This window comes from Micrasema longulum, unplaced genomic scaffold, assembly GCF_059751315.1.
Source record: "Micrasema longulum isolate JH-2025_06_02 unplaced genomic scaffold, ASM5975131v1 h1tg002372l, whole genome shotgun sequence".
Lineage (NCBI taxonomy): Eukaryota > Metazoa > Arthropoda > Insecta > Trichoptera > Brachycentridae > Micrasema > Micrasema longulum.
Genome location: NW_028279522.1, coordinates 67620 through 83319, shown reverse-complemented (window position 1 = coordinate 83319; position 15700 = coordinate 67620). Strand labels below are relative to the sequence as shown.

General features: G+C 31.5%; 4 long non-coding RNA genes across 6 annotated transcripts; 2 read left to right on the top strand and 2 right to left on the bottom strand.

The window, feature by feature from the left end:
- Positions 1-419: 419 nt before the first annotated feature.
- On the top strand, positions 420-3626 carry LOC148272341 (uncharacterized). The gene is made up of 3 exons (XR_015824871.1): positions 420-752; positions 2339-2456; positions 3491-3626. It is a non-coding gene; the product is annotated as an uncharacterized LOC148272341 (long non-coding RNA).
- Positions 3627-6012: 2386 nt separating this feature from the next.
- LOC148272340 (uncharacterized) lies at positions 6013-7746 on the bottom strand. The gene is made up of 3 exons (XR_015824870.1): positions 7401-7746; positions 6297-6989; positions 6013-6150 (listed from the first exon to the last, which is right to left on the bottom strand). It is a non-coding gene; the product is annotated as an uncharacterized LOC148272340 (long non-coding RNA).
- Positions 7747-7828: 82 nt separating this feature from the next.
- Positions 7829-9571, top strand: LOC148272339 (uncharacterized). 2 transcript variants are annotated; one of them, XR_015824869.1, is made up of 3 exons: positions 7829-8139; positions 8551-9288; positions 9435-9571. It is a non-coding gene; the product is annotated as an uncharacterized LOC148272339 (long non-coding RNA). The 2 variants fall into 2 exon arrangements; XR_015824868.1 differs by having other exon boundaries at positions 7829-9288.
- Positions 9572-10588: 1017 nt separating this feature from the next.
- LOC148272338 (uncharacterized) lies at positions 10589-15245 on the bottom strand. Of its 2 annotated transcripts, none has more exons than XR_015824867.1 (3): positions 14686-15245; positions 12935-13076; positions 10589-12008 (listed from the first exon to the last, which is right to left on the bottom strand). It is a non-coding gene; the product is annotated as an uncharacterized LOC148272338 (long non-coding RNA). The 2 variants fall into 2 exon arrangements; XR_015824866.1 differs by having other exon boundaries at positions 12956-13076; positions 14686-15231.
- Between the last annotated feature and the right edge of the window lie 455 nt (positions 15246-15700).

Below are 15700 nucleotides of genomic sequence, written 5' to 3'. Positions count from 1 at the left end.
ACCTCTGATCCGTGAGTCCGCGACACTAGCCACGAGACCACAACCAGCAGTGGTATTCTGATCACTCTCGACACCCACGAGATGATCTCGACTTTCGGACGAGAATATAACGTGGTGTAATTTAGGGATTTTTATTTTTTGAACGCGGTTAAACTTGGTTTTCTATATGGCAATTCTCATGATTACATGTCAAATTACGTAAATGAATTCGAACACATAAAACCAAAAATAATGATTTTCAATAGAAACATTATTGTGACCTTAAGAATGACTCAAAATACTTAATTATGTTGAATTTACCAAACCTCAAGCGTTATTTCTCGTTATTTAGACGGTTTTATAATTGACGTTTCATAGTTCGATATCTACCCGCAACAGCGTGAGTGTCGAAAATGAGAAAAAATACTCGTGCGCATGCGTCACTGACGAGATGAATATACCTATTACAAAATATAACGCTTTTGCTATCCTGATGAAAATTTATAACGTTTGCCATGTGGGGTATTTATTTTTTCTTCACGTCAAACTGTACTTTTTATATTGCAACAATGCAAAACATAAACAAACATACAGTGACAGTTCAACTACTTTTGTAAATGATAAGTATGCCCCGGATCTACATGTCCTTAGGGATTTTGTTTATTTTTATAGAACCTCTGAGAAATACCTACTGTACTCTATAGAAACTTGCATACGAACCACAGCGTCCCTAAATGTACATCTTGCGCGACAACAGGAATCATCATTTGAAGGTATGTTTATCTAATTCGGTATTTTAATCAAACTTATATATTGTGTACGGTTTAAACCTACCTTACGAGTTTTTCTCAAGTTGTTAATCATTATAATATTTATAAATTGTAAAAGGTTAAGAATAAGCTAGTGTTAGTAAAAAATAAACAAACCACCAAGCCGTTTTCCCCGGGACAGCCAGAGGATATACAACACACATGTGTTTGCAGTCAAACAAAATCTCATGCATGTGTGCTGATTTTTCCAACTTTAGAAGTATTACCATATCCGCAGTGGTACAGCAATACCGCTACTGCGAACTGTTAGTTTTAATTGTTGATATTCGTAATGTAAATAATTATTATGTATGTAAATACTTATCGTTTCAGCAGTATTTTTGTTTGGTTAAAATCGCAAGTAATATATTAACAGCTTTTATGTTCCCCTTTAATTTTTTTGTTGATAATTAGGCTTCCCGCCCACTAGGCAGCTCGGCTGCCGCAGTCAAAATTTTGCAAAGCCAGTTAAAGCAGCCAGCCTGACGGCCAGTCCAAATAAAATGGATGTGGAAGATGTTTTTGTTTACATTTTATCTCGTAAGAAACGCAAACCAAAAAGAAGATATTGAATTCATCCTTTACTTGAAAGGGTTCATTTCAAAATTATTTTATGGATCTTCTGTATCGAAAGTCATTGCAAATTCGTTTCATAAAATACTTCTGGCTGCTACGACAAGTGCGCGGAGACTGAGGCAGTCACATACATTTGCTTTGTCTCGTTCTGGCTGCAGGCAGCCAGTTGGCTGCCGTGCACGTCAAACGCGTTCTAATGGCTGCCTAGTGTGCGGTATCTAATAAGCCGTCATATGTAGTATTAGCTGCCGCAGCCAGGCTGCCTAGTGGGAGGGGAGCCTTACAAAGTATTGCCGTACCGCCCGTACCACTGATGAGATCCTTCTCAAATAATTTGTTGGGTTCGGTCATGCCATCTCTTTTTTGGTCTTCTTTGTTCATTAGTCTTCCTCATAATTAATATTTATTTTATTAGTGGTTTAGTGGTGGTATTTCAATTTTATTTATTCATATATATGTACATTACAAAATAGAACATCTTAATTCACACATATAGAAATAATGAAAATAAAAAGGTAAAATTAGGTATTTATAAAAATAACACAGGTATACATAATATCCAGAAAATAATATGTTAAAAAAGTAAGAGAATCTTGTAACGACAAACTCCCTCAGAGACGTGAAAAATTACAAATGTTTATTAAGAAACAATGAAAGACAATTGGACATGCATACACATAAGATATTTAATTTTACTAAACCCATCACCCTTTATAATAGCTCACAGCATGTGTTATAAAAAGGATACAATATTATTAAGGTTATTGTAATATAATATAATTTATGTTATGAATAGTGGTGTTTAAATATACCTTTGCACTAAAACAAATATTATATCAATATCAATAATAATAGTAGTAAATAGTAAGCTCCATAAATGTCTAGACTTTTAATGATATTATCTTCTAAAAAAAATCTCATTCTCTTTTAGAACATCTGTAAATAATTTAACCTTTATAAGTGTATTTTTTCAGATTATATTAAACCAGTAAAGATCTTTCGAAGGGATGATATCGATTGGCTCTTTAAATTTATGCTGTAATGGAATATATGGATATCAAACTATAGGATATATTCGTCATCTGCTTGGAGGTGGGACACATTGTTTATTAAGTAATTCAAGTTTTTTTTGCACTCTTGAAAATTCTCATTTTAAATTGTAATTTACTAAAAAATGAAAGATAAGTGGTACTTAAATTCACAAGTCTGAAATAATCAGTAGCAAGATTCGTCGCTACACCTTTATGACTGATATCTTTATTATAAAGATAAATCTAAATAAAAAGGATACAATACTTCAGTTATAATTATAAAAATTGTAATATATATATTTTTATAGTTAAGATACCAGTCTGGGTATTAAAGATGTTGCAAAAACAATGAAATATCACTACCTACACAGTTATTATACATTTGTATATTTAAATATCAATCATCATTTATTTCCATATTAAACTATTTATTAGATTTGCTTTAAATAATACCCAATTTGTTATTTTTTCAAATGTTTTTTTATTACCAAACAGATTAAGAGCCAAAGTACATAAGAATTTTTTTTAAATAAAGTAAGTACTATTAAAATATCTTGTATTAGTTTAAAATTCATATTATATTAAATATTTTCTCTACAGCTCACGTTGGCATGTCCTAACAAAAGGAAATTTGTCACCATATGGAAAATACAATGTTATATCATTACATATGACATCGCTTATATCATTTTGAATATTTAGAATTAATCAGCTTACACATATTTAAATTGCAATATCATAATCACAATACCTACAGACAACTTTAAAAATATTACCTTTACTGCATAATAATTTGCTCTGAGAAATAAAACATATAATCACAAAATATAGTCTTCAAAGTTTTCTTTTTAAAAGGTGTAACAATATGCGGAATAATTAAGGTGTTTGATTTTTGCGTGTACTGATGCACTTAAGTACAATATACAAAAATATGTATATTGGAAGGTTTATTGCAATACCTGATGAATAACTTCCAACTAACCTAAATAAGATATATTTTACTATTTTAAGTGCTTATTTTAGTATGTCATTTTGTAATAAATGTAATTAAAAATGTATTGTAAATTATATAATTTTTTGTTTTTTTATTTTTAGCAAAGAGGAAATATCAAATGTTGCAATTTGGTGTCAATTTTTAACACCTTTATGATCATCTGAGAAAATGGGAGTAAATATGTGGCAGAGCAGAAAAGCGGACTACAGAAATGAGTCTACAACAACTACATCAAACACTCAAACCTTTTCTCACAAATGTAAAGCATTAGCTAAATTCTAGTTAGTTTTTTGTAGTTCTTTTTTATTATTTTATACCTAAAAACTTATAAACTACAGTGCAAGTACTGTTATTGAAAAAATATTTTGGTGTTTTAGTTTCCTTTTCACACGTAATTAAAATATAGTCATATCTCACACATAAATATTTAACACATATTTCAAATATAAACACATATTTCAAATATAAGGAACCTTAATGTGATCACTTTCACCGGGAGAAATAAGGGCTCTGGCCAAGAATTGTATTTACTTTAGTTTTAGTTAGTTAGTTTTACGAAAACAGTACATTTGAAATTATTTTTATTTATATTACCTTTTGTTACAAGAAAATGTATTCTCATGTGAGAAACGAAGAAAAAAAAGCAAACGCGTTGAGAGGATGTCCTCTCAACGCGTTTGCTTATCATGCAAGAGGTCTCAGGTTCAGTTCCTGACATGGTAGACATGAAATATTTATTTTAAAAGGTGATTTTACAGTACAATATTTCATAGTCCCTTGACTGGCAGCCCAAGCGTACGATTGATCATCTTTTCTTTAAGTAACAAAAAGATCAAGATACACTGCGATTGGTGTACCAATGCAGTGCCCTATGCAATTAGGTGCGGAATTGAAATGATGATGATGATTACCTGCATTTATTTATTCTACGGTATAAAAATTCACTATATATTTTTTTAAAAGAGATTTGTGTTCTTATGATTTACTTAAACATTTAATTTTGAGGGCCATTTTCGACGAGTTGTAAATAACTCTCTATTAGAAAATAGGAATCAAGTTGGGATGGAATGGGATTCTAACCACGGACCTTTGAGCCGTGAGTCCATGACGATAGTCATAGGACCACAACCCGATTTAACTCAATTGATTCACAGTTTACATATTAATGTACTGATTTTTTTTAGGCTGTTGCCGTGTTATGCCATAATAATAAGCATAGGGGAAAAAATCTAGTGAAATTAAAATAACAATATCCAATAACAAGTCCAAAAAAAATGTTAAATACACATAAAAATTATAAAAAGTTACAAAAATTAAATTTAGTCGATTAAAAAAAAAGGTTTTTTTTTTACTTTATTAATTATTTGTGCATGTTGTGTTCACATTTAATTCATGAAAAATTTCTAAACATAACAAATTGTGATATTATACCAATTTATTGTATTGTTCATTATTTGTAAGCCATAAAAAATAAAATAAAAACAATCTTAAATGTTAATATGCATATTCAACATAACATTTAAAAAAAAAATAATACAGACTTTATGGATATGGTACCATAGTGAAAATAAATAAAAAAATGTTATGAGTACGTCCAAATACTTGCGGACTGGCTGGATTTCCTCCCTAGGGAGAAATAATTTAATAAAATTCAATTTGTTGCAACAGAGAGGGAAAACATTTTTGAGAAGGGAATATGGAAGTCTAGGCATTTACAGAGCTTATGACCTGTCATTCATATCATCCGGCTGAAATCACCTACTAGGCAACACCTAAAAAAACAATTTTCCAATTCTTATACTTCTTCTTTTACCAGTTAGTTAATTCAACAATGTTTTGAGTATGTCCAAATTTTGCGGACTGGCTGGATTTCCTACCTAGGGAGTTATTCCAATCTAAATTTGTTGCTGGATGGATGAATCTCACCCACATGATAAAGGTTTCAGCTCTTTTACTTCACAAAAGTCAACAGATGGAAGAGTTGAGGAAATTTGGATGTTTAAACACAATAAGTAAAGTGGCCGCTTAAACCAGCCAATGACAGGTCATAAGCCCTGTAAATGCCTATACTTCCATATTCTCTTCTCAAAAATGTTTTCCCTCTCTGTTGCAACAAATTTAGAATAAATTGATTAAATATATAATGCTCTATTATTCCTTTATGGCAACCAACAATGAACTCAAATTCTGGGAAACATAATATTGCATACCCTTTGTCCGTGTCCAAGCTGACAAAGGAAACAGTTCTGTTTGAAAAATCAAAGCAGAACCCTGGACGAGCGTTTTCGGCTTTACGGCAACTCTTATGTAAATTCTGGAAAAGGAAATTGGGTAGAGATATGTCTGCCTCCTAGGGTAGTAGTCGGAGCGTTTGCCAACCGTGCTTGAGGTCCCAAGTTCGATTCCTGGCAGGATCAACAGAAAATATTTATTCTTAACGTTCACTGCAATGTTTCAGTCCCTGGAATAGCACCTGAAGTGTAAGATTGATCACCTTACCTTCATGTAACCGATGATGAAATATGCTGTATTTGATGCGCCAATGCAGTGCCCTATGCACCACATGGTGCGGATAGGAAAATGATGAGATACCTTACACAACCTTAATGAAAATAATTAGTGACTTTATTTTTTGGTTTGACACCTTTTAATAATTGAGAATGTCAGAAGAATAAGTATATTTCAACGATATGGGATCAAACAAACAGATCTTGCACTGGTTCATTTTGTACTTACACATTCAGAGATTGTGACAGCAAATCTGAAATAAGGATTTAAAATTTATATGTATTTTGATTTGATATTTAAACCTTACAGCTTCAATTATAATTTGAGCAAAAAATGTTCTTGCATGTAATGATTCATTATGTTATCAGTATACAGACATATAATTACAGTATTACTAACCATTACAGCGACATCTTGTCCCAAGCATTGAAATACAGTAGACTTTCGCACATAATTGGTTCCTGAAAATGTGTGCGAATGTTGAATGTTCGAAAGTCGAGGGATGTAAAAAATATGTATTTTTTAATTAAGTTAATGAGGTGTTTAAGTGCTTTCAGGTGATTCTTTATAAATTTTTCAAGAGTTAATTAAATACTTCCATATTTTTTGTTTTCTTGATAAAGAGTTCTATATAATAACATGCTGTATATTTTTTAGTGTCAAAGACACTTTTATCAGCTTTTTCCTTACATTAACTGTGTATTTCATTTACCAGTTGTTGCAATTAAGCAGTCATTTGACAGAGGTTCTGAGTGATATTCAATTAACTCGTTAACATCTTCATTGTTGAAGTCCTATACTATATCATCTGTGATAGTTTCCAGAGTTTCTTCAAAATTCATCATTTGCGGGCATAATTGTTTACAGGAACCTTTCATTTTTTACTTTTTTATTTCAGCCCACAAGTATCCAATATTGCTTATTGCGTTCCATATATTATAATTCTACTGAAATTGTCTTAATGTAGGCACACCTTCCCTGTCAGTTTCATTAATGACCTGATTCATTATTTTCCTCATAACATAGTTATCACTAGTTAACCGAGGGAGCACCTGCATGGAAGCGAAGAATGTTTGCATTATTGATAAAAATCTGTAAAAAACATAATTTATTTAAATGTCTGAAATAGTGAATTACGCAAAAGTAGAAAGTACAAAAGGCGACGGCCCCCCGTATGTCTTTGGGAATACTAAATAATCAATCAATGCATCGCCTTGTCATTCAATTAGCTTCAATATGGCAATCTTTAGGAACCTTTATAGCATGATTAAGATGCATTAAATGTGTATCCCGAGTTCCCTTTGATAATGTATGTATATATAAATTAATAATTAATATAAATTAGAAACGAATTTAGTGTTAAAATATAATCAACACCGACTGACATACTCAAACTGTGCCAGATCTGGATCGAGGAAAAAAGACCTCAAATCGATCTGACTAATATTTTGACAGTATATTACGTGTTTAAATTGATTAAATGTATTAATTACGAGTACTTACCTGAATTAACTCCGTTATTTTTGACAAAGACTAAAAATGTCCAGACAAATTTAAAAAAACTTACGAACCTCCAATTTATGAGCACAAATGGATTTGTCGTAATTTGTATAATGGCGTCTTTTGAGTTTTTACAGATGACGCAATATATTTTATTGCCAATTTAGTAGCTCACAATAAAAAATAAACATACATTTTTAAAAACGAAACATCTCGCGGGTCGCATGTTTGACGTTTGCCAGATTTACAAGGTTAGTTTATTTGTGTGCTGTGCGCATGCGTGGTTTTAACGATACCTATTACGAGATTCGTTCAGGATACCAAAATGATTTTAACGAGGTAGAGAGGCCCACGAGAGTGGTTCAGAATACCACCCATTCTGAACCACTCTCGTGGGCCTCTCTACCTCGTTAAAATCATTTTGGTATCCTGAACGAATCTCGTAATAGGTATCGTTAAAACCACGCATGTGCACAGCACACAAATAAACCAACCTTGTAAATCTGGCAAACGTCAAACATGCTACCCGCGAGATGTTTTGTTTTTAAAAATGTATGTTTATTTTTTATTGTGAGCTACTAAATTGGCAATTAAATATATTGCGTCATCTGTAAAAACTCAAAAGACGCCATTATACAAATTACGACAAATCCATTTGTGCTCATAAATTGGAGGTTCGTAAGTTTTTTTAAATTTGTCTGGACATTTTTAGTCTTTGTCAAAAATAACGGAGTTAATACAGGTAAGTACTCGTAATTAATACATTTAATCAATTTAAACACGTAATATACTGTCAAAATATTAGTCAGATCGATTTGAGGTCTTTTTTCCTCGATCCAGATCTGGCACAGTTTGAGTATGTCAGTCGGTGTTGATTATATTTTAACACTAAATTCGTTTCTAATTTATATTAATTATTAATTTATATATACATACATTATCAAAGGGAACTCGGGATACACATTTAATGCATCTTAATCATGCTATAAAGGTTCCTAAAGATTGCCATATTGAAGCTAATTGAATGACAAGACGATGCATTGATTGATTATTTAGTATTCCCAAAGACATACGGGGGGCCGTCGCCTTTTGTACTTTCTACTTTTGCGTAATTCACTATTTCAGACATTTAAATAAATTATGTTTTTTACAGATTTTTATCAATAATGCAAACATTCTTCGCTTCCATGCAGGTGCTCCCTCGGTTAACTAGTGATAACTATGTTAAGATAATATGTTATGAAGAAAATAATGAATCAGGTCATTAAGGAAACTGACAGGGAAGGTGTGCCTACATTAAGACAATTTCAGTAGAATTATAATATATGGAACGCAATAAGCAATATTGGATACTTGTGGGCTGAAATAAAAAAGTAAAAAATGAAAGGTTCCTGTAAACAATTATGCCCGCAAATGATGAATTTTGAAGAAACTCTGGAAACTATCACAGATGATATAGTATAGGACTTCAACAATGAAGATGTTAACGAGTTAATTGAATATCACTCAGAACCTCTGTCAAATGACTGCTTAATTGCAACAACTGGTAAATGAAATACACAGTTAATGTAAGGAAAAAGCTGATAAAATTGTCTTTGACACTAAAAAATATGAATGAAGCCTTATCTATTTTGAAAATTAAATACAGCATGTTATTATATAGAACTCTTTATCAAGAAAACAAAAAATATGGAAGTATTTAATTAACTCTTGAAAAATTTATAAAGAATCACCTGAAAGCACTTAAACACCTCATTAACTTAATTAAAAAATACATATTTTTTACATCCCTCGACTTTCGAACATTCAACATTCGCACACATTTTCAGGAACCAATTATGTGCGAAAGTCTACTGTATTTCAATGCTTGGGACAAGATGTCGCTGTAATGGTTAGTAATACTGTAATTATATGTCTGTATACTGATAACATAATGAATCATTACATGCAAGAACATTTTTTGCTCAAATTATAATTGAAGCTGTAAGGTTTAAATATCAAATCAAAATGCATATAATTTTTAAATCTTTATTTCAGATTTGCTGTCCTAATCTCTGAATGTGTAAGTACAAAATGAACCAGTGCAAGATCTGTTTGTTTGATCCCATATCGTTGAAATATACTTATTCTTCTGACATTCTCAATTATTAAAAGGTGTCAAACCAAAAAATAAAGTCACTAATTATTTTCAGTAAGGTTGTGTAAGGTATCTCATCATTTTCTTATCCGCACCATGTGGTGCATAGGGCACTGCATTGGCGCATCAAATACAGCATATTTCATCATCGGTTACATGAAGGTAAGGTGATCAATCTTACACTTCAGGTGCTATTCCAGGGACTGAAACATTGCAGTGAACGTTAAGAATAAATATTTTCTGTTGATCCTGCCAGGAATCGAACTTGGGACCTCAAGCACGGTTGGCAAACGCTCCGACTACTACCCTAGGAGGCAGACATATCTCTACCCAATTTCCTTTTCCAGAATTTACATAAGAGTTGCCGTAAAGCCGAAAACGCTCGTCCAGGGTTCTGCTTTAATTTTTCAAACAGAACTGTTTCCTTTGTCAGCTTGGACACGGACAAAGGGTATGCAACATTATGTTTCCCAGAATTTGAGTTCATTGTTGGTTGCCATAAAGGAATAATAGAGCATTATATATTTAATCAATTTATTCTAAATTTGTTGCAACAGAGAGGGAAAACATTTTTGAGAAGAGAATATGGAAGTATAGGCATTTACAGGGCTTATGACCTGTCATTGGCTGGTTTAAGCGGCCACTTTACTTATTTTGTTTAAACATCCAAATTTCCTCAACTCTTCCATCTGTTGACTTTTGTGAAGTAAAAGAGCTAAAACCTTTATCATGTGGGTGAGATTCATCCATCCAGCAACAAATTTAGATTGGAATAACTCCCTAGGTAGGAAATCCAGCCAGTCCGCAAAATTTGGACATACTCAAAACATTGTTGAATTAACTAACTGGTAAAAGAAGAAGTATAAGAATTGGAAAATTGTTTTTTTAGGTGTTGCCTAGTAGGTGATTTCAGCCGGATGATATGAATGACAGGTCATAAGCTCTGTAAATGCCTAGACTTCCATATTCCCTTCTCAAAAATGTTTTCCCTCTCTGTTGCAACAAATTGAATTTGATTAAATTATTTCTCCCTAGGGAGGAAATCCAGCCAGTCCGCAAGTATTTGGACGTACTCATAACATTGTTTTATTTATTTTCACTATGGTACCATATCCATAAAGTCTGTATTATTTTTTAAAATGTTATGTTGAATATGCATATTAACATTTAAGATTGTTTTTATTTTATTTTTTATGGCTTACAAATAATGAACAATACAATAAATTGGTATAATATCACAATTTGTTATGTTTAGAAATTTTTCATGAATTCACATTTAGTGAACACAACATGCACAAATAATTAATAAAGTAAAAAAAAAAACTTTTTTTTAATCTACTAAATTTAATTTTTGTAACTTTTTATGTGTATTTAACATTTTTTTTGGACTTTAATATTGTTATTTTAATTTCACTAGATTTTTTCCCCTATGCTTATTATTATGGCATAACACGGCAACAGCCTAAAAAAAATTAGTACATTAATATGTAAACTGTTAATCAATTGAGTTAAATCGGGTTGTGATCCTATGGCTAGTGTCACAGACTCACGGCTCAAAGGTTCGTGGTTCGAATCCCACTCCATCCCAACTTGATTCCTATTTTCTAATAGAGAGTTATTTACAACTCGTCGAAAATGGCCCTCAAAATTAAATTTTTAAGTAAATCATAAGAACACAAATCTCTTTAAAAAAAATATATAGTGAATTTTTATACCGTAGAATAAATAAATGCAGGTAATCATCATCATCATTTCAATTCCGCACCTAATTGCATAGGGCACTGCATTGGTACACCAATCGCAGTGTATCTTGATCTTTTTGTTACTTAAAGAAAAGATGATCAATCGTACGCTTGGGGTGCCAGTCAAGGGACTATGAAATATTGTACTGTAAAATCACCTTTTAAAATAAATATTTCATGTCTACCATGTCAGGAACTGAACCTGAGACCTCTTGCATGATAAGCAAACGCGTTGAGAGGATGTGAGAATACATTTTCTTGTAACAAAAGGTAATATAAATAAAAATAATTTCAAATGTACTGTTTTCGTAAAACTAAAGTAAATACAATTCTTGCCCAGAGCCCTTATTTCTCCCGGTGAAAGTGATCACATTAAGGTTGCTTATATTTGAAATATGTGTTTAAATATTTATGTGTGAGATATGACTATATTTTAATTACGTGTGAAAAGGAAACTAAAACACCAAAATATTTTTTCAATAACAGTACTTGCACTGTAGTTTATAAGTTTTTAGGTATAAAATAATAAAAAAGGAACTACAAAAAACTATCTAGAATTTAGCTAATGCTCTACATTTGTGAGAAAAGGTTTGAGTGTTTGATGTAGTTGTTGTAGACTCATTTCTGTAGTCCGCTTTTCTGCTCTGCCACATATTTACTCCCATTTTCTCAGATGATCATAAAGGTGTTAAAAATTGACACCAAATTGCAACATTTGATATTTCCTCTTTGCTAAAAATAAAAAAACAAAAAATTATATAATTTACAATACATTTTTAATTACATTTATTACAAAATGACATACTAAAATAAGCACTTAAAATAGTAAAATATATCTTATTTAGGTTAGTTGGAAGTTATTCATCAGGTATTGCAATAAACCTTCCAATATACATATTTTTGTATATTGTACTAAAGTTCATCAGTACACGCAAAAATCAAACACCTTAATTATTCCGCATATTGTTAAACCTTTTAAAAAGAAAACTTTGAAGGCTATATTTTGTGATTTATATGTTTTATTTCTCAGAGCAAATTATTATGCAGTAAAGGTAATATTTTTTAAGTTGTCTGTAGGTATTGTGATTATGATATTGCAATTCAAATATGTGTAAGCTGATTAATTCTAAATATTCAAAATGATATAAGCGATGTCATATGTAATGGTATAACTTTGTATTTTCTATATAGTGACAAATTTCCTTTTGTTAGGACATGCCAACGTGAGCTGTAGAGAAAATATTTAATATAATATGAATTTTAAACTAATACAATATACTATATGTACTTTGGCTCTTAATCTGTTTGGTAATAAAAAAACATTTGAAAAAATAACAAATTGGGTATTATTTAAAGCAAATCTAATAAATAGTTTAATATGGAAATAAATGATGATTGATATTTAAATATACAAATGTATAATAACTGTGTAGGTAGTGATATTTCATTGTTTTTACAACATCTTTAATACCCAGACTGGTATCTTAACTATAAAAATATATATATTACAATTTATATAATGATTACTGAAGTATTGTATCCTTTTTTATTTAGATTTATCTTTATAATAAAGATATCAGTCATAAAGGTGTAGCGACAAATCTTGCTACTGATTATTTCAGATTTGAGAATTTGAGTGCAAAAAAAACTTGAATTACTTAATAAACAACGTGTCCCACCTCCAAGCAGATGACGAATATATCCTATAGTTTGATATCCATATATTCCATTACAGCATAAATTTAAAGAGCCAATCGATATCATCCCTTTGAAGGATCCGCTTTACTGGTTTAATATAATCTGAAAAAATACACTTCTAAAGGTTAAATTATTTACAGATGTTCTAAAAGAGAATGAGATTTTTTTTAGAAGATAATATTATTAAAAGTCTAGACATTTATAGAGCTTACTATTTACTACTATTATTATTAATATTGATATAATATTTGTTTTAGTACAAAGGTATATTTTAACACCACTATTCATAACATAAATTATACTATATTACAATAACCTTAATAATATTGTATCCTTTTTATAACACATGCTGTGAGCTATTATAAAGGGTGATGGGTTTAGCAAAATTAAATATCTTATGTGTATGCATGTCCAATTGTCTTTCATTGTTTCTTAATAAACATTTGTAATTTTTCACGTCTCTGAGGGAGTTTGTCGTTACAAGATTCTCTTACTTTTTTAACATATTATTTTCTGGATATTATGTATACCTGTGTTATTTTTATAAATACCTAATTTTACCTTTTTATTTTCATTATTTCTATATGTGTGAATTAAGATGTTCTATTTTGTAATGTACATATATATGAATAAATAAAATTGAAATACCACCACTAAACCACTAATAAAATAAATATTAATTATGAGGAAGACTAATGAACAAAGAAGACCAAGAAAGAGATGGCATGACCGAACCCAACAAATTGTTTGAGAAGGATCTCATCAGTGGTACGGGCGGTACGGCAATACTTTGTAAGGCTCCCCTCCCACTAGGCAGCCTGGCTGCGGCAGCTAATACTACATATCACGGCTTATTAGATACCGCACACTAAGCAGCCAAGAATTCCTGGCTGCGGCAGCCATTAGAACGCGTTTGACGTGCACGGCAGCCAACTGGCTGCCTGCAGCCAGAACGAGACAAAGCAAATGTATGTGACTGCCTCAGTCTCCGCGCACTTGTCGTAGCAGCCAGAAGTATTTTTAGAAACGAATTTGCAATGACTTTCGATACAGAAGATCCATAAAATAATTTTGAAATGAACCCTTTCAAGTAAAGGATGAATTCAATATCTTCTTTTTGGTTTGCGTTTCTTACGAGATAAAATGTAAACAAAAACATCTTCCACATCCATTTTATTTGGACTGGCCGTCAGGCTGGCTGCTTTAACTGGCTGTGCAAAATTTTGACTGCGGCAGCCAGGCTGCCTAGTGGGCGGGAAGCCTATTTATCAAAAAAAAATTAAAGGGGAACATAAAAGCTGTTAATATATTACTTGCGATTTTAACCAAACAAAAATACCGCTGAAACGATAAGTATTTACATACATAATATTTATTTACATTACGAATATCAACAATTAAAACTAACAGTTCGCAGTAGCGGTATTGCAGTACCACTGCGGATATGGTATTACTTCAAAAGTTGGAAAAATCAGCACACATGCATGAGATTTTGTATGACTGCAAACGCATGTGTGTTGTATATACTCTGGCTGTCACGGGGAAAACGTCTTGGTGGTTTGTTTATTTTTTACTAACACTAGCTTATTCTTAACCTTTTACAATTTATAAATATTATAATGATTAACAACTTGAGAAAAAACTCGTAAGGTAGGTTTAAACCGTACACAATATATAAGTTTGATTAAAATACCGAATTAGATGAACATACCTTCAAATGATGATTCCTGTTGTCGCGCAAGATGTACATTTAGGGACGCTGTGGTTCGTATGCAAGTTTCTATAGAGTACAGTAGGTATTTCACAGAGGTTCTATAAAAATAAACAAAATCCCTAAGGACATGTAGATCCGGGGCATACTTATCATTTCCATAAGTAGTTGAACTGTCACTGTATGTTTGTTTATGTTTTGCATTGTTGCAATATAAAAAGTACAGTTTGACGTGAAGAAAAAATAAATACCCCACATGGCAAACGTTATAAATTTTCATCAGGATAGCAAAAGCGTTATATTTTGTAATAGGTATATTCATCTCGTCAGTGACGCATGCGCACGAGTATTTTTTCTCATTTTCGACACTCACGCTGTTGCGGGTAGATATCGAACTATGAAACGTCAATTATAAAACCGTCTAAATAACGAGAAATAACGATTGAGGTTTGGTAAATTCAACATAATTAAGTATTTTGGGTCATTCTTAAGGTCACAATAATGTTTCTATTGAAAATCATTATTTTTGGTTTTATGTGTTCGAATTCATTTACGTAATTTGACATGTAATCATCAGAATTGCCATATAGAAAACCAAGTTTAACCGCATTCAAAAAATAAAAATCCCTAAATTACACCACGTTATATTCTCGTCCGAAAGTCGAGATCATCTCGTGGGTGTCGAGAGTGATCAGAATACCACTGCTGGTTCATTTATTTATTTTATTTCATGTTATGCAAACTATAAAATATTTAAAGCTGTTAACTTTCTCAATCCTCTTCCCTAATGGGGTAATAATAATAATTTATAAAGAGGGTGACCAGGGTCAAGACAGGATTTGTTGCACATAATCTGGGTCTTTTTGGTATTATATTAAGACGAGCGAAGTTTTCCTGCAGTCTGTTCAACAATTTTCCGAAGACCACCAATAGACTTTCCAAGTGGAACCGCATCATCTGCATACTCCAAGTTGCACAACACCTCTATATCTTGGTCAGGTAGTATTGATTTACA